This window comes from Notamacropus eugenii, chromosome 2, assembly GCF_028372415.1.
Source record: "Notamacropus eugenii isolate mMacEug1 chromosome 2, mMacEug1.pri_v2, whole genome shotgun sequence".
NCBI lineage: Eukaryota > Metazoa > Chordata > Mammalia > Diprotodontia > Macropodidae > Notamacropus > Notamacropus eugenii.
The window spans coordinates 41,958,320-41,978,460 of record NC_092873.1 but is presented as its reverse complement, the minus strand read 5'-3'; the positions used below and the strand labels follow the sequence as shown (position 1 = coordinate 41,978,460).

The following is a 20,141-nucleotide window of genomic DNA, read 5'->3' as shown; positions in this document are numbered from 1 at the left end:
ATTTTTTTTCTCCTCTCAGCGCATACTTTTTATAAAGTGGCATTTGTGATGGGAAAGATGATGTCGTCAATGGGGTAGTCCCAAATTAAACAGGATGTGATATTCTGATATTTGATTTCTAACTTTTGCAAAGTAGATATAATTTCTGTGGGCTTAAGGAAAAATTTATAAGGCATGAGAATTTCTTGGTCCACCTCTCTTCCCATCCCCCCTTCCAATCTAAATATTGGCCCTTTGAGAACCTTTGAGAACCATGATTGGAATACCTTCGATCTCAATCACTGTCTCATACTGAGCAACGTAGGTAATAAGATCAGAACTAGGGCAGGGTCATGGGGCTTTGTCCTGGGGTGTCAGTATCTAGGGGGTACTCTTCCCCCTCTGACAGTGTTCGATTGAACAGTGAGTCAACAAGCATTTGTTAAGGGTTTATGAAGTGCCAGGCATTGTGCTAATATCCCGACAGATACAACAAAAGGCAAAAACATGGTTCCTGCACTCAAGAAGCACATATTGTAGTAGAGGGGACAACATGCAGATACCCATGTGATATGGATACAAAGGTACCTTAAAGGTTGAGCTACCCTTTTGCTGGTTCATCCTCTAAAGGCACCCTAAAGTTTCTTGATACAAAGGCACCTAAGGGTTGAGTTGCTCTTTCCTTTATTTTGGAATACCATAAAATTACCCCTTATCCTAGACCATGGAATTCCTTGTCTTCTCTCCCCCATCCTAGGTCATAAAATTCCCTTGTCTCCCTTATCCTGTCCTTATAAAAACAAGCACCTGTCCCTCTGTAAATTGCTAGTCTTTCCAGGGCTAGCCTGTTGCTTTTGCATCAATAAAGCTCCCAATGGCTACAGAGGAGGTCTAAGTGAATTCACTCACATCTGAACTAGTTCTCTCATCTCTCTCCTCAACACATGCACGTATAAGATACAGACAGGAAAGATGGGAAGCAAGCTCAGAGGAAGGCATTGATGGTGAGAGAGACTAGGCTAGGCCTCCTAGAGAAGGGGACATTTGAGAGGGAAGCCAGGAGGCAGAGTGTTCCAGGTCTGGGAGCTCTCCCTCCAGTCAGAGGTGCTAGGTTCATGGTCTATCTTTGACATTCACTCCCACATTACTACCTGGTCACTTCTTCTCCCTGGGTCTTAGTTACCTCAAATGACCTCTGAGGCATTCAATGTGGCATCACTCCCAAGGCTTCCACTCTTATCCATGGGCCAGGTCTTCCCGCCATTGCCTCACTCCATTCCTGCTGCTTCCTCCTCTCCAAGGTTGGAATCATCCTCAAGGAACTAGCGCTATCTCTCCTGGCTTTTCCTGGCACCACTGCATCCAACCAGGCCAGATTGCCCCTTGCATACTCCTCCCCTACAAATTCACCACAGATGCCAAAATCCCTAGTTATGGCTCTGGTGGGAAGTGAATAAAGAAACCTGAATTCTCAAAGAGCATCCAAGAACAAAGCTGGTTCTTTCCATCCCCTTCCCAGCCCAACTCTGGCTTATTTTGTTGACAAACAGTTGGGAGGGCCAAATCTCCCCAGAGGAACAGGACTCTTTTTAATTGCTCAGCAGTACAGAAGTAAGTCCAACAGCCCACAGCACTGACATTCTGCCCTTGGGGGTTGGGGTGGGAAAGGGTTCCAACCATTTGCCTCTTGTTGCCTAGAAGCACCGACAATCAGTACAAACACAAAATCTCTCTCACACTGAAGGAGCTCCAAAGGGGGGATCACAAGGGGCCAAAGCCAGGGAGGACCCTCTGCTTCATGCCATGGCTTCTGCAGCTGTTGGACCCTTGCCTGACCACCCTTTTATTCTTCTTACTCCAGACTCTGAGGGGCTTTCGGTCCCCATTCTACCCTGACCCCCTCTCGCTGGACTTCTAGGAAGGAGGCCAATCTGTGCACTCCAAATACAGGAGAAAAGGATATGCAAAGCTCGTGGGAAAAAGAGCCAGTCAGTGATTAGAAATTCAGTACCTTTGCTCTGGCAGGAAGTAGCTGCCTCAATCACACAAAGATCTGATCTTCCCACCCCCAGGATCTGTCTGCTTTTTGGTTTTCTCTCTCTCTCTCTCTCTTCCTCCCTCCCTCTCTCTCTTCTTCCCTCCTTCTTTTTCTGTCTCTCTCTCTCTCTCCTTTTTTCTATCTCAGTCTTTTAGTCTCTCCTCCCTCCCTCCCCCCTCTGTCTCTCTTTCTGTCTCTCTCTGTCTCTCTCCCCCTATCTCTTTGCTTGAGGTGCAGAAATCAGGTTGAGTTGATTCCACTTGCTGGGAAAATGCTGAGGGCAGATTAAAGTGGGTTTCCAAAGAGGGCAAAGGTATACCAGAGCCCCAGACATGGCTCCAGATCTGCAAGGGACCTTAGGAATCACTGAGCCCAGCCCTCTGCTTTTTCAGAGGAGGAAACTGAGGCCCAGAGATGTCACTAGATCCTAAATTTAGAGGTGGAAGGGTCCTTAGGAGACTATCAAGTCCAATTATTTTATTTCACAAATGAGGAAAATAAGATTCAGATGGTCAGAGTTTGCATCTGAGGTGGGATGAGAAAAGACACATTGACTGCCAATACTGGGGCCTTTGAATGGCCACTCAATTCGTGTCCTGGATTTATAAAGGGTGGTAATACAAGGACAAGGACAGACCAGGTTCTCTCCTCTTGTCTTTTAATTATTTCAAGTGAAGAAGGCTGGGCTTTCCAATCAGACTCCTTGAATGCAAGGAGTAAATCTCATCTCTTCCTGTTTCTCCCTTAGTGATGAGTTCAGTCTGCACAGAGGAGTCATTCAAATGCTCATTGATTGACTTCCATCAAGCAACAATTAAGTACCTACTATTTGCTAAGTGCAGTGGATGGAAAGAGTATGGAAAGCAAAGTGGAGTCAAAGATGAGGAGTGGGTCTACAACCATGTGAGTAATATATTACTGAGGAAGGAATAAGAGTGGCATTCGTTTGTGCAAAGGCAATCTTTCTGTTTGTCCAGGAACTTTAACTAAATGCTACAATAGTAATAAAAAAATAACAATTTCTATGTCATTTCAAGGTTTGCAAAGCACTTTATGGACATTCTCTCATTGGACTGACCTCAGAAGATTTAGGTCTTTCATTCCATTTACCAGACAGCAGGGATGCATAAGGGAATTCACAGAGAATACAGAAATGTACAACGTTGGGTCCTTGGATAATTTCTTGTTTCTCTCATTTGCCCCTTATTACCATCTCAGAGGGAAAAAGGACAGGTCTTTCCATCCTCATTTTAGAGATGAGGAGCCTGAAAGTCAATGAAGTTAAGTGATTTACTTACCTAAAGCCATCCAGAGTTGGGACTAGAACCCAGTTCTTACTTTTAATTAAAATGCCAATGCTAATAATGGATGTAGATGTTTTGTTGTTCAGTATCTCCTTGCTGTCCAAAGGACTCTTAAAAGTCTGCCATCACAATTCTAAACACTGATTCCACTTTCCTCATAGTCCAGCTCTTACAATCATACATTGCTACTGGAAAAAAAACCTATAGGTTTTTCATAGGTCGGCAAGGAGATGTCTCTGCCTTTTAGAATGCTGTCCAGATTTGCCTTAGCTCTCCTTCCAAGGAGCAAGTGTCTTCTAATTTCAAGGCTGCAGTCACTGTCTGCTGTGATCTTTGAGTCCAAAAATATAAAATCTGACACCGCTTCCATTTCTTCTCCCTCTATTTGCCAGAAAGTGATGGGACCAGTTGCCAAGAGTTTTGTTTTTTTGATGTTAAACTTCAAGCCAGCTTTTACACTCTCCTCTCTCACCCTCATCAAGACATATCTTAATTCTTCTTCACTTTCTCCTGTCACAGTGGTATCAGCTGCAAGTCTGAGATTGTTGATATTTCTCCTGGTTACCTATATATTCTAAAATATTTATAGCCACTCTCTTTGTGGTGCAAAATGCTTTACAAACATGATCCAAATTGGGTCTCACAGCAACCTTGTGAGCTATTATTATCACTCTCATCTTAAAGAGGGGAAAACTGAGGGTCAGGGGAGCTAGGGTGCATAGTTCCCCCTAACAGAATGCAAATGACTGGGGAACAGGGATCACCTCTCCTTTGGATTTGTGTCTCCTGTGCCCAGCACAGTGCCCCAAGTTATATGGTAGGTGCTTAATACTAGTTGATTGATAGTAAGCAGTATTTGAATCCAGCTCTTCTGGAAAGAATGGAATTCATACTCAGCCTTCTTTGGTGTCCCTCTCCTCCAAGGGTGCTCCCTGGGTTGTGGGTTTGATGCCATATGGGCCAACGACCTCATTTTACAGATGAGGAAACTGAGGCCGAAGGAGAGCAAGTGATTTGCCCAAGGTCCTACCATCTGAAGCAGGATTTGAACCCAAAGACCTCTATTCAAGGTACCATGCTGTCTCCCTCGCTTCCTATTCCCTTCCTTTTTCCCTGTTCACATGTCTTCTATCTTCCCAGAGTGATGACTTCAGCCTGCCTTTCCCGGATCTCTTCAGTGACCTTTGCAAATGAACTCATCATTGAGTTGTGATGAAGACCAAGTCAGCCTGTCTAAGCACCCCCAAGGGCCCGGTCAGGGTCTGGGCCACATCTGGAGGGGTCCGGGAAAGCCCAGACCCAGCCTGTGGATTTACAGCAGGTTGCAGACTCAGGAAGCCACACTTGATCATTAGTATTTCCTGCCTGCATTTGTCAATGATTTTAAGACACCCATTAAGTCAGGATAATAGGGCTGACTACTAAGAGAGATGGTGGGATGGAAGGGGAATAAATCTTGCTACAATATTATGGTCGTACTTTGTACCAGTAATAGCAGCATGGGGGATGGGGAGGGCGAGAGAAGGGAGGAGACAAAGTGCCAGCACTAGAATCGACAGAGACCTGGTTTGGAAACCTCCCTCTGATCCTGCCTAGCAGGGTGACCACAGACAAGTCACTGCATCTCCCCGAGTCTTGTCTCCTTCATCTGTAAAATGGAGACAATAAAATCTGTAGGACTTTCCTTACCAGGCTGTCGTTAGGGGTGAGGGGGGTGGTCATGGACATAAACAATTTGCAAATTCTTGTGCACCCCAGAAATATTGACTATTGTTAGCTGTAGTTATTATTAGTAACCATACTATTATCAGGAAGATATTACTATTATCACTATTATCAATAATGATTATAATTCATAATAGCTAACATTTATATGATGCCTACTTTATAACAAGCACTGAGCTAGGTGCTTTACAAATGGTATCTCATCTGATGTTCACAACACTGAGAGGTAGGTACTTCTCTTACACCCATTTTATAGAAGAAATGGAGGCAAACAGAGGTCAAGTGACTTGCCCAGGGTCACACAGCTAATAAGTGTCTGAGGTTGGATGTGGACTCAGCTCTTCCTGACTCCAGACCCACTGCTCTAGCCACTGAGCCACATAGCTGCCCATTTATTATTAGAGTCTTAGGATTCAGAGCCAGAAGGGATCTTAGGAACCATCTAGTGTAGAGGTAGGGAACCTGTAGCATGTGGCCTCAAGGCTGCAGGTTCCCCATCCCTGATCTAGTCTAATCTCCCTCATTTTACAGAGGAGGAAACTGAGGCAGATAGAGATTAGGGGACTTGGCCAGGGTCACACTGCTAGTAAGTGTGTGAGGTGAGATCTGAACCCAGTTCTGCTTGACTCCAAGGACAGCACTCTACCCACTAGACTGCCTCTCATCCCCAAGTGCTCAATGAGTATTCCTTCACTCTCTATACTGGCAGATGTTTCTCCTTCTCAAGTTTACCCAGCCACTGAAAACTGAAAGGCTAGTATCTAGAAATGTTTCCTTTGGAAGTTTGGGGACTTTCTTTTTTCTTTCTTTCTTTTTTTTGCAAAGAGGCAATCTGTACATCATTTTTGTAGTCATGTGGTTGCTAAGCTATTAGTCATGGAAAAATCTGCTTTCCCTGTGAATGGTGACTCTGATGGAAAGTGTGCATTCATCCTTTCTTTGGTGACATCTGGACGCTGAACACTTTCATTCATCATAATTCCCAACCTGAGCTGTGCAAAATAGTGCCTGTCGCCTTGATGATTTAATGCATCCCATCTGGTTCATTCTGCCTGAGCGGAGGTGGTAGGATCAGCCCAGCCCAAAGAGCCAGCAAAGTCAGCTCTCCAGCTGGGCAAGGGACTCGTTACGGAAGCACATCACAAAGGAGGCAGCGTTTCATGACAGTGAATGCTGGTGAGGTCCTTCATGATCATCTAGGTCAACTCCCCTTCATTACACATCAGGGGAAACTGAGTCCCAACTGGGGGAAGGGACTTGTTCCAGGACACACAAGGTGGGCTCATGGAATCAGAGACTGAGAGCTGTCAAGGACTTCCAAAGTCATTAGGTTCAGCCCCCTCATTTTACAGATGAGGAAACTGAGACCCAGAGAAGCCCTTAAGGTCACACAGGTAGTAAGTGACAGACCTGGGAGTCAAAGCCAGCCCCCCTCCACATATTCTGAGACTGTCTGCTCCTCACCCAGGGTCCTCCAAACATTTTCACTGTCTGTCCCTCATGCCAGCAACCTTCTCCTCTTCATCTCATCTCCCTGGCTTCCTGCAGGTCTTGCTTGAAACCCCACCTTCTGCAAGCAGCCTCAATGTCGGTACATTCCCTCCATTATCTCCCATTTATCCTGTCTCAATCTTGTTTGTATTTATTTTTGCATGTTTCCTCCTCCTTTAGACTGGAAGCTATGTGGGGGCAGGGTCTGTCTTTTTGCCTATTTTTGTATTCCCAGCTATTTACACAGTGACTAACAAATAGTAGGTGCTTAATAAATTCAAGTTGACTGATTGACAGTGATGTGAAGACAGTATCAGTGCTCGTACTGAGATCCAGATGCTCTGACTTCAAATCTGATCAATGCTCTGCTCTCAAAATTAAATGAGACTAATCACCTTTTTGAACCACAGAGTGGTGACCAGAATGCTGAATTTGGGTCCAAACCCCAGCTTTATCACTTATGACCTTGGGCAGATCACTGTACCTCTCTGGGTCTCAGTTTCCCTTTCTGTCAAACGAGAGGGATGGACTGGGTGGTCTCTATTCTAACTCTTTGATCCTATGAGTAGTTTATTTATTATATCTAGAACCCATATCAAAGCCCAGATGAAATGCCATCTCCACATCAACATTCCCTCCAAAGGGGCAGATTGTGACCCATCCTGTGGGACTCTTGGGACCTTTCTTTTCAACACACTCAGGACTAGAGCTAGTCACATTGTGTGGGGCTGGTGAAGGACACGGCTATTCCTTGGTCATCCATTGGTCACTATTACTATGTGACTGACCCATCATTTCCCCTACTAGTTGTACTTCTTCCTGATGCTCTCCCTATCCAGCTTGAGGCCCCACTACTCCCCTCTCCATTGCCTTGGAGTGACTCTTCATTTAAATTCTTTGGAGACTAAGTCAATTTATGACTCACAGCAACGTCATCTGAAGAGTACAGTTGTTAGAAAAAAAAAGATAGACTTTGGAATGTTGAGTAATTGGAATGACCAACCTTGGCCACCTCATAGACAGGTGGAGAACTTCTGATGCACAATTGTGTATATACCATCAGATGCGTCACTGTATGTGTTGGTTTTGCTTCACAACATTTTTGTTTATTCCAAGGGCAGCCCATGCATTGAATGTTAGACTTGGACTCAGGAAGGCCTCAGTTTGAATCAGATGCTTTGTCAGTCTTGATATCCTCATCTGTAAAATGGGCATACAAAAGCACCTATCCCATAGTGGTGTTGCAAGGATCAAATGAGGTGGTATATGTAAAACTTTAAGTACTATGTCAGTGCTTGGTATTGTTATTATTATAAGGGAGGATTCACTGGAGGGCATGTGACATGGAGTTGGGGGCACCATATCTGGCAATGATTATGCTGTAAACAAAGGGCATCGATAAAACTTTTTTTTAAAAATGAGCTTTTGTTTCAGATGTGTCTTCCACACAGCAGGCACTTTAACCCACACACACACACACGCACTTGTTGAATTTTCAAAAGTTTGTCTGTTTCTCCAAGAAGCCTCGGACCTCAATCTCCCGATCTGGCTATCTCAGAAATCCAAATAAAACAGGCAGATTCACAATGTGGACAAGAGATAATCCGAAGGGACCTGCCACCCAAAGGAGGTTGACTGATCTCAGCAGAAGATCAAAGTTCACCTCTACAAGTACTGAGCTCCTGAAAGAGAGAATCATTTTCAGATGTCACCCCAGAACTAGCCCCCCACCCCTAATCCCTAAGAATCCCTTCTCTCCTTTCAGTGTGAAGAAAAGAGGCTTCAAAAAGAGCTAAAAACAACTTTCTAGCCCATGAAATTTTGGGAAAGTGAGGCTGTCAATATGAGAATTTATTGCACTTGAGTATACTTGGTGCAAGAGTTTTCCTTTTTTTCCTGGTGGGGAGGGGGAAGAAAAAAATGTTCAACAGCTGAAAAGGTACACATAAAAATTGTTTAAAAGAATATGACATAGACGAGACCAATTACATACAATTATTTTGATAGTTTTTTTTTTTAAACCCTGCCGTGTTTTATTTAGGATTGGAGCAGGAAGGGTTTTGGAAGTTGCAGGGGGATCTTCCAACATCCTCATATTAGAGATGAGTAAACTAAGACCCAGAGACACCCCAGTGGTTGAACTGAGGGGCCATAGACAGGATTCAAACCCTGGCGTCTGACCATAAATAGACTATTCTCTTTTCTACAAAGAGCTTCTCTGTGTTTATTTTGAACTTTAGTAACAATACAATTTGCCTCCTGTAAACACATAAAGCCTTTGAGATTATGGGTCCTGAGTGCCGTTGGGGGAAGGATGGGGTCAGTGGTGAAAAGGGGAAGGATTTACTATGTATTCATCACACAAGTTGTGTGTGTGCGTGTGTGTGTGTTTGTTAGTCCTTCGTTGTCGAAGAAGACCATGCCATCAGAGAAATAATGACATGACTTGCACTTGACTTTGTTTTGAGTGAGGGAGGGCTGTGCAGGTCACCAGCCTCACTTCTCCTCCAGAGCCATCTGAATCCAGTGACCAGATATTCATCAGGATGACTGGAGATGACTCAGAATGAGGCAACTGGGGTTAAGTGACTTGCCCAAGGTCACACAGCTAGTGAGTGTCAAGTGTCTGAGGTGAGATTTGAACTCAGGTCTTCCTGACTCCTGCACTGGTGGTTGAAGACACTGAGATACAAACAGTGGAAATGACCAGCCTAAGAAGGAAGGCAGTCTAGTGGCCTGACTACTGGACTTAAGAGTCAGGAAGACCTGAGTTCAGATCCTTTCTTGGGCATTCATGGGCTGCATGATGCTGGGTAAGTTTTTTTAACATCTTTCAAAAGTAATAACATCTCCTCTCTACAGACCACTTTAGGGTTTCCAAAGGCCTGAAATGAATGTCAAAACTGGTTGATTTATTCATGAAGAGAGGGTCACTTTAAATGCCTATACACACAGTTGTCTGAGGTACTGTCAGAGGCAGAACCTATGAGCTGTTCTCTCTTATATCAGCTCCCAACTGCCCTCAAAACTGGTAACCAGAGAGCGAGGGTCTGGCTATTAATTATAAATCTTGACATGCAATTTGAAAGTAGAATTTATTTTCCAAACATATACACACTGCTCTGTCCAGAATCACTGGACAAGATGCAGAGGTCACCAGCAACAGCTCTGGTCTGGGATGTGAGAGTCAGGCCCAGGGTGGACACTGCATGCAAGAAAATTTAGGAATCTGGGCTGCTGAGACAGGGATGCTTGTTTCCCCACATCCTACCTTCCCATATCCTGACCTCACCCGGTACATATGGAAATCACCCACTTCCCACCATCTCCTTTAATATCTGTAGATTACAAACATTCTCTGAAAACTTCTTGACTTTTCAGCTCATTGGTGAATGTGACATTGGAGAACCAGAAATGTAAGATATTTGGGTAAAAAAGAAGGAAAATGGCATCTCCATTAGAGAACATCTGCCGGCATATCCCAGGCCTCCTTGGAGCCTAGCACAGCTTAATCATGGTTCATTGACACCTTCTGCAACTCCATCCTAGAATACAGCTAGACAAGAGACCAGGGGCCAAATAGCCCAACCCTCTCATGTTAAAGATGAGGAAAGTAAGGTCCAGGGAGGTCAAGTGAGGGTCAGACCCGTAACGTTCAAGGCATCGGGCCCTGGTCCTCCAACCACAGAGGTGACTGTAACATCCTGTTGTTTTGAGAAGAGGCTACTGAGAATTCAAAATGATTCCAAGACTTCCTTTTATAGACTGATAAAAACATCCTCTGGGACTAGATTGAGGCCACAAATCATCATTGGTGAATTTATTACAAGCTAAGAAAGAGTTCTTAGGTCAGACTCAGTGTGAACTAGGCTGTGGTTTGGTCTCTTGGCCAGAGAGAAGCAGATGCCTTTGGTGCAGCTAGCCAAGGTCTGAGCCCTATCCTAGGCAGGCTGGTGCTGGCATTACGCAGAGTTAGGGTCCTTCTGCTACAAGTATTGTCCTGAGAGGCGTCAGTCATAAGCATTTATTAAGCACCTACTATGTTACAAGTATTGTCCTGAGAGGGGTCAGTCATAAGCATGTATTAAGCACCGACTCTGTGCCAGGCACTGTGCTAAGCTCTGGGGATACAAAAAGAGGCAAAGACAGTTCCTATCCTCCAGGAGCTCTTGGCCCCTGCTTCATTCATACCTTCGTCCTCACTGCTCTCTGCTCCTTCCCATTTAGGAAGAGGTTTCTAAAGTGGCCAGAGGAGGAAACCTTGAGGTTTACAGGATGCTTTCCTCTTCATCCTGGGTTCTTCCCTGCTGAATGGTAAGTCCCTGACTGGGTAATCTGAATGCCACACTCAAGCCAAGTCACAGAGGGTCCTGTTGTTGACAAATCCAAATGGAGCAGGAGGAGGAAGAGGACAGGGGTAGGGGGTTGGCATGGAGGAAATCAGATCGGAGGAGGGGGATGCTAAGCCAAGGATGGAAAGAGACCTTGGAGGCCCTCATTTTACAGGTCAGACTAGGGAAGCAAAGGCTGTGGCCCTAAGGTCACAAATGTCAGCTAGCATTGGAGAGTGCCAGCCAAGGAAAATGTTTGCCGCACCAAACCTTCCTTCACTGTGGCAGCCCCTTCCTCTTTGATCAGCATCGTTGGCATCACACTGGGCCCCAGACAATAACAATTTGGCAGCCTCAGTATTATTGGAGCTTCAGCTGTGAGGGGGAAAGACTCAGGGGATCCTCAACTGAAAGAGGCCTGACTTAGTTTCTCTCATCCCTCCATCCACCCTGGTATCTCTGGTCATCTGCATGGCTGCTACCTCATTTCTTCTCGCTTTCCCAGATTGGACCTTTGCCTGATCAAGTCTTCCCTCCCTGGGGGAGCTAATCTCCTGGACTCATCTCTCCTGAGTGGTGAGGGAGAGAGGGCAAACTCACCTTGCTCACTGTACCTTGCTAGGCACTTGCTCCAGGAGTCACACCATCTGTGCCACCTTCCCTGCCCCCACCTCTCAGTAGAGGCACAGGAATATCAAATCAAAGCCACCACATCTGCTGGAAAGGGCGTGACAAGCAATTACCCTATGAAGGCCCCCCCTCAAAAAACTCCCTTCCCAGGCAACTTTTGCCTTACATGGGTCATCTCTTCCTACTGGATTCTAAGTTTCTTGAGATTAGAGACTGTTTTTTGCTTTGTGTCTGTCTGTATCCCCAGTCCTTGGCACATTGTTGTTTAGTTGTGTCTGATCTTTCATGACCCTACTTGAAGTTTTCTTGGTTTGCCATTTCCTTCTCCAGTTTATTTGACAGATGAGGAAACGGAGGCAAACAGGGTGAAGTGACTTGCCCAGGGTCACAAAGCTAGTAAGTGTCTGAGGATGGATTTGAACTCAGGTCCCCCTGAATCCAGGATGGGTGCTCTGTCCACTGTGCCATGTAATTCTTGGTCCTTTCCCCCAACTACTAGCCCTCTACAATGGAAAGGGGTCATTAAGTCCCTTTCTCTTTCCATTAAGATTACCTTCCATTTACACTGGTTCTCCCTGACTCATCTGCAGTTTTAAAAGTTGATTTAGAAGTGTCTGAATGATGACAGGAGCCCCAGTGGGTTCCAGGGCAAGGCAGCTGTTTTGCTTGTTCTGGGTCTCCCTGTGGCTGCCTTGATTGGGAGATCACCCCACATGTGCCCTCAGCGGATTGAAGTTCAGTTCCCATGGTCAGAGCCAGGTTTGTGGCCTGAGGCGCTGACCAGAGGGCCCAAGCTCTGGGGTTGTCAGGCTACCCTGCTCCTCAGGAAATCCAGCCCCATAAAGACACCCACAGGAAGGCAATGAATAAACTCTCTCTAATTCAGAGGACTTTGTCCTCCTGCTCGTAGGCTTTTTTTTTTAATCATGTAGACTTTTAAAAATATTTCCTCTAACAAAGTATTTTAACTATTTATCTATCTTAATTATTTATAATTGAACTGTCATCCCTTAGCACATTTGATTTTATTTGCTTTTATAGGCTCAGAGATCTTACAACCAGAGGTGGAGGGACCTTGGAGGTTGTCTTCCATTTCACAGACTTGTACCTTTAGAACTAGCCAGAATTTTAGAGGTGACTGAGTCCAACCCTCTCATTTGACAGATGAGTAACACTGAGGCCCAGAGGTTATATGGTCACACAACTGGCAAGTGTCTGATGCAGGATCCAGGTACCAAATCCAGTGTGCTATCCAGTCTACCACACTGCCTCTCATTCTATGGAAGGCTAAGTGACTGACCCCAGCTTACATGGGCAGGAAGCAGTCCGGACCCTTTGATTCCCAAATTTTAAAAGATCATTCCTTTAAAGGGGGAACAGGAAGCACCCAAGTGGGGCACACAAGGAAAGGGAGGCTAGATGCCTTTTCCCTCTGCAGCCCCGTGGGAAAGGCTGTGGGTCCTGTATCTAAAATCACTGGTTTCCGGCTGCTCTCTAGTATCACAGGCTAAAACGAGTCCCCTGGGGAGGAGTGGGCCCAGTTCCCCAAATAGTCCAGAAGAACAATTAGATCCTCAGGCTGCGGAGGATCAAGTCCCTACTAGGCCCCATCTCTGGGCTAGGATCCACGATCTCCAGTGTGGGGAAATTCCTGGTGCCCACCAGTTCTTCTGATCAGCCCATCCTAGGCAATGAGAATGGTGGCTTCATATTTCTGTAGACGATAAGCTCCCTGAGCACCAGAACAGTCCTCGCTTTTGTCTTTGTATGTCCTAGCACCTAGTACAGTGCCTGAGCATAGGAGGTCCTTAATAAATGCTTGTTGGTTTAGTGTTTTTCTTATAACATCTTTGTGAATTAGGTATTTTAAGCATTCTCATTTTACAGCTAAGGAAACTGAGACTTAGGAAAACTGAATGACCAGATTCCCTCAGCTAGTAAGAGGGACAATGGTTACTCAACTCCAAGTTTTCTGACTCTGAGACCAGAGTTCTTTCTTCCAGGGCTATAACTAGGGTGAGGTCATCAGAGCTATTTCTCATGGTGGTGAATTTAGAGAGTGCAAAAATTTAATCCATGTCTTCCCCAGCAGAGGAGGAAGGGAGGGGAATAGGAGTTCTGAGACTAGTGGAAAGGTGAGGAAGAGGAGGTTTTAGTTCTAGGTGGTTGGGAAGAGAGAGGAATTCTCCCTCTTTGGTCCCTCCTTTCCCTATACCCAACAAATAAATCCCCATCCAATTCCATGCCACCCCATCTCTATCACCTCCAGGAAGACCACTCTGATTTTTCTTCTCCCTTCTTCTGCAAGGAGGATCATTTCCTCATGGAAAGGGCAAATGATCTGGGGCTACCTTCCCTCCCTAAGGCTATGCAGGTGGGAACTTTGCCAAGGCCTTTCTAGCAGAGGAGGAAGAATATAGAAGTATAAATGCTATTGGTCAGACTAGATGACCTCGGAAGGCCCTTCCAATTGTGAGAAACTATTCCTTAATAGTTTTATTTATTTACTGTATTTGCTTTAGGTATCAGAACTAATTCATCAGGGTAGAGAACTCCCAGTGAAGAAATTCCCTTTACCAATGCACATCAGCACTTCTTGGTAGCTTAGGTCCAAGAGGGTTGCCTGGGGCACAGGTCAGAGGTGAGACCTGAATTCAGGTCTTACTGAGTCAGATCCCAGTTCTCCATTCACCACACCCCAGTGCCTCTCCTTTTCATACATGTTGCACCAAGCTGATCTGAGGGTATGTTTCATGTTTGTTCCAGGGAATAGGAAATAGGACGATTTGATAGGTGGGCAGGCACAATGGGCAACACTGGACTTTAGGCCTCACCTTCCATTCTCCCTGTGCCTGAGCCTAGGACACTTGACTTGGGGTTAGTCACAAAGCATTTACTAAGCATTTACTATGTGTCAGACCCTGGGCTAAGGACTAGGGAGACAGAGAAAGGAGAAAACAGTCAAGAAAGGTTAAGTTCGAATCCTGCCCAAGGCAATCATTAGCCCTGTAACTCTTGGCAAAGTAATTTAACCTTTCTGTGTCTCAGTTTTCCTATCTATAAAATGAGGGGAATGTACCTGTAGGGCAGACCCTTCCAATTATAAAACTAAGATACTCCAAGGCCTCTTCTGATACCATTTTCATGGACCAAATTTCTTAATCCCCATTCCCCTAACTTATTTCTCTTCAGAGTTCTCACCTGCCTGGGAACCTTATTAGGCCTGAAAACTCTCTCACTGACCAACAATATTCATTACTTTGTCCTTTCACATAATGCTAGTCAATCAGCATGCATTTATTAAGCTCCTACTATGTGTCCTAAGCTGACTTGTGATGGGCTGGGTCTTTCCCTGATAGGAAGAGGAAGAGGGAATGGCTATGGACTCCTGACAGCCAGGCCCTGCCAGGGAAAGAAAATGGCACACCACTCCAGTATCTCTGCCAAGAAAACTCCATGGACAGTAGGGTCTACAGGGTCATGACTGAAGAAAAGTGCCAGTGCCAGACTAGGCATTGACACAAAGAAAGGTCAAACAAAATTCCTGCTTTCAAGGGGCCTACATTACAATTCTCTCTGTTGATCCTCCAACCCTTTGGGTTGAGCCTTCCCCTTAACAGTGACAGACCATTAGGATAATAATAATAAAATTTAGCATTTATACATTGCTTCGTATATGCCAGATACTGTACAAATAGTATCTCATTTGTTCCTCAAAACATCAACCCAGGGAGATATTGTTATCTCCACTTTACAGATGAGGAAACTGAGGCAGATAGTGATTAAGTGACTTGCCCAGTGTCACAGAGCCAGTAAATCTCAGAGGCTGAACTCAGGTCTTCCTGACTCCAGGTCCAGGACTCTGTCCACTACAACACCAGCTGTCTCTAAGCATCCTTGAGAGCAGGAAGTATCTGGCTTTCATATTGGAAGCCCCACTGCTTAGCACAGGGCCTGGTGCACATAATAGGCTCTTAAAAATGCCTTTTCATTCATTCATTAGAGCTCTACCCATGATTCCTGTACGTATGTCTCTTCATTAAGTCCCTTCCTTCCTTAAGTTGACCTGAGTAAAAGCAGGAGCCTCTCTCCCAGGGCTGTTGGGAGAATCAAAGGAGATCCTTCCTATGGGAAGCATTCTTCAAACCTCCAAGCTGCTGTTATTACACTTACTTCAGCCTAGATGGGCGAATTTTGTCCACAAACCCCCAGCAGTCATGGAATCCCCAACTACTAATCCCTAAAGAAAAAGAGCCATATTTCGGTTCTAACCTTTAGCGTATTTGGGAACTCATTTTCCAGTGACTCAAAAACAAAGCAAAATGAAAACACTCCTCCCCTTGGATGTGGCAGGATGGGAAGCCCATGCGACGGGACTTCCTGACTGCCTGGTGTCTCCTTCACCTCTAGCATTCCTCCCCACTCTCCCCATCCCCACCTCTTTGTAAGAGATCTGACATTAAAAAAATGAATCCTCCCAGGACCAGTGTTTCAAATTCATTTCTTAGTCGTCTGGAAAAATGTGATAATGACAATAACTGGTATTTATATATTTTAAAGTTTTGCAAGGTGTTTCACTCTGTTGCCTCATTCACCTGTGTGACCTTGGGCAAGTCAAGTCAATGAAAAAACTAGTGGTTTGGAAGAGATGACTTCTGGGGTTCCTTCCTGACCAACATCTACCACACTTTTTGACTCTCACAATGGCCCTCTGAGACACTGTCAGAAGGTGTGGGATTTGAAACTCAGGTTTCCTGTATCCAATCTGAGCACTCTCAATGCACCGAGACATTGATTACTCTGGAGTTAGTGTGGTCTAATGTTAGGAGCTCTGCTTTCTGTTAGCTTGTGATCTCTAAAAAGGTCCTTAACCTTTGTTTTGTCATCTGTAAAATGGAGATAATGATGCTAACTATTCTACAAGGAGACGGTGAAGAGAACATTTTGAAAGTCTTAACATGCTTGCTGGTGGAGTCATGAATTGGCCCAGCCCTTCTGGAAAGCAATTTGGATCTATGCCCCCTAAATTCTACCAACAGTGCATACCTTTGACCCAGAGATGCCATTACTTTTAGACCTACACCCCAAAGAGGTCAAGGAAAGAGGAAAAGGATTCACGTGTACGAAAAAGGTTTATAATGACTCTTTTGATTATGTTGGAGAATTTGATGGAGAACTCATCCACCAGGGAATGGCTGAAATAATTATAGTCTACAAATATAATAATGGAATATCACTGTGTTGTAACAAATGATGCATTGCTGTTCATCCTTCATTATTAAAGAGGACCAGTGATATCAGGAGAATGACTTCTTGACTTGCAAATGAATTGGATTTAAGTGAGGCAGGGCTGTGCAAAGTCACCAGCCTCACTTTCACCTCCAGAGCCATCTGGGTCCTGTGGCAAGATATAGATTGGGACAACTGGAGATGGCCCGGGATGCGGTGGGAGACCTTGGCCTTTTTCAAGGCTTGATAAAGTTGTCAAGGCTTGATAAGGTCACCCTTATCCAAAAATGAAAGGGATATATTCAAAGAAGTTTGGAAGGACTTATAAGAACTGATGATGTGCAATGATAGGATCAGAACCCCACAAAGACTATTGAAAGTTTTGTTGACTCAGTGACCTGTTATTCCCAAACTTGCCTGTCAGTCAGTGCTGACAGGGGCATCAACAAGTTTGTAGCTTTATATTACAATTATCCCTTCCATGTGGCAGGGGTTAGGGGTGTTGTGCACCTCTCCCCTTCTCTCCCAGCAGCAATCTGGAAAATTTACATAAAATTATATGTCTCTCCTTTTGTACCAGAAAAGAAGTCTAAATTAATATGGTATTAAAAGATAAAATATGTCAATATTATACAATACATACATTATGCATTTCTGAGTTTCTAAACTTTTCTGTGTCATCTGTTGGCCTTCACATGTCATCTGTGAATTCCAAAAAACTCCCCCCAAATTCCCATTTTATTTCTTATACTGACCCGTGATATATGAAAACCAAGATGAGAAAAGGGATGCACAATTGTCAGCCCCTACCTGTTTTTACCTGGCAAACTGTAACGCACCTGCTACTGTGGGGAGGAGCTGAAATGCAATGACCCATCCCCTTTCGCTCTATCAGAATTGTCTTTGTCTCATTATGAAAGATACTGATACAAACTGGCCCCATCCTGAAACCTTTGTTGATCTCCAAAGAATTTTCCTTTTAACAACAATTTAATGGACCACTCCTTGGAAAGACTTAAGGAACCATAGTTCCATATGACCAAGGCATGACTAATGACCAGTTCCAGAGGACTGGTGAAACATGCTCCCCACCTCTTATCGAAGAGGTGATGAAATAAAGAGGCAGGAGGAGACACATGGTTTGGGGCATGGACACAGTGGGAATCTGTTTTGCATGACTGCATTTTTGTCATAAGGATCTGATTTTTTCTTTTTCTTCCCCCTTCCCCGACTCCAGCTTTTAGATCAGGCCTCTTTTATCATCTCCCTCCCTCTGTTGGAATGGCAGCCCCTCCAGGACAAGGGCTGTCTTTGTTTCTGCTTATATCAAGGTTTAGCAAATGCTTGCTAATATGACTTAAGAAGGAAGAGGAGAGCTACATATAGACCCCCACAGAAAGGAAACGAAAAGACAAAAAAGGATCAAAAGACGGTCATTGGAGCATTTTTAAACTAATGCATAGAAGAGAACAGAAGGAAAGTTTGAAGGAAATATAAGCAGGCTGAACAGCTTTGGAATATATGCTGAATTTATTATACAGGGTGTCCCAAAAGTCTTAGTGCTGTTTTAGGTATGAATAGCTAAGTTTCAAATTGCTTTCTGAAGAGCTAGACCAATTCACAGTGTTACTAGCTTAAAACTACATAAAGACTTAAGAGGAAAGGCACCCTGTGGTATTCATAGTTTTAAATAGTCTTCTTTCTCTGTTCTACTTTGAATATGGAAATGTATTTATTTGGTATTTATAAAGTTCAGATACTTAAAAGTGCTACACGGACATAAGTTAAAGTGACTTTTAGCAGAGGCCAGTGAGGTGGTGCAGTGGACAGCGCCCAGGCCTGAGGTCAGGAAGACTCATCTTCCTGAGTTCAAACCTGTTCTCAGATGCTTCCTGGCTACGTGACCCTGGACAAGTCAATTTATGCAGGTTGCCTCAGTTTCCTCGTGTGTAAAATGAACTGGAGAAGGAAATGGCCAACTACTCTAGTATCCCGGCCAAGAAAACTCCAAATGGGGTCACAGAGTCATTTATGACTGAACAACAACACAGGGTGGGCTACTCCTCAGAGTGGTCCAAATTCAACACCAGCCAGGTCAACTTCTGAGGTGCCTGATATAGACCACCTAGTGCTTACTCCTTCAGGTCCAGATGTACTTCCTGGCCAGACAACCTGGCACATGTCTTTTCCTGGTCACTCTGTCTTTAAGAGATCTCACAGGTCATTTAATCCAACCCTTTCATTTTACATATGAAGGAACTGAGGTTTGATAAAGTTGTGACTTGCCCAAGGTCACCCTTAGAATATGTGGAAGAGCTAGGAGTTGAAGCCAGGTCCGCAGATCGCAAATCCATCCCTCTTTTCACTGTGCCATCCTGACTCCTGGCTGAGAAGCACCACCCGCCGCACACTGCCCGCCATATTTTTGAACCTTCTTTTCTACGCATCCATTAGCTGACATCATAATTTGAAGAGACTTAAATGTCAAGGTGAGTAAGAGCCGAATGACACTCCAAGCGGAGGGCATCAGGACTGGGAAGGTTGCATCCCCTCAGGGCATTTCCCTAGGGATTCAAAGCTTTCCCCCTAGAGAGAAATTCCTGATTCAGCTCATCAGTCATCACCCTGGGGAGGGAGTTCAGTATAAGTCAGGGGTTTTACTTCCATCTTCATTTAAGGAGCCAGTGATGGCACCTGTTTCAGAATCAGTTCCCTCACTGGTTTATTTTCAAGCTCGAGATGAATGGATGAATGAAAATTCATTCAATCACTCAAAACCAGCCCCTTATGACTAACCTCCAGATATTTTAGGCCAGGGTGACTGGGACCATTTTCCCCTTAAATTTCTTCAGACCAACCACAGTGCTGCTTTCCCAGAGACTGACCTTGCACTTAATGGGAAATGGGAAAACTCTGAGGATTACAAGGTTAAAAATAGAGCCAGGGTTCTTGAGTTAGGCGGTACCGTAAATGGAGCACTGGGCTTGGAGTTTTGTTTTTATTTTTTATTTACTTCAGTGATCAAATGATTTTATTCTGAGCATTTTTCTGAGTTCCACCCTCATCTAAGACTCTTACCAAGCTGTTTGATTCTGGGCAAATATTTAACCTCTTTTTGCCTCAGTTTCCTCATCTGCAAAGCGGGGATAATCAGACCCTACCTCCCAGGGTGGTTGTGAGGAACAAATGAGATTCTGTTTGTAAAGTTCTTAGCACAGAACCTGGCACATAGTAGGTGCTTAATGAATGTTCCTTCTCTTCCCCTCCTCTAAGGTCTAAAGAAACCATTGCACTCCTCTCTCACTGTCTTCTGGGAAACCCTGCCCTTGTAACCACATACCAACAGATCAGAAACAGGTTGAAACCAGCCCTGACTGTCCTGCATTAGATTATCTTTTCAGTTTAACAAAGGCT

At 44.6% G+C, this 20,141-nt stretch overlaps 1 protein-coding gene and 1 long non-coding RNA gene across 14 annotated transcripts in view; one reads left to right on the top strand and one right to left on the bottom strand.

The window, feature by feature from the left end:
- The window catches only part of SPECC1 (sperm antigen with calponin homology and coiled-coil domains 1), a 337,039-nt gene that overhangs the window by 45,898 nt on the left and 271,000 nt on the right, over window positions 1-20,141 (bottom strand). The window lies entirely within an intron of this gene.
- Window positions 1,738-3,556, top strand: LOC140525039 (uncharacterized). The gene is made up of 3 exons (XR_011973907.1): window positions 1,738-1,967; window positions 2,766-2,920; window positions 3,055-3,556. It is a non-coding gene; the product is annotated as an uncharacterized lncRNA (long non-coding RNA).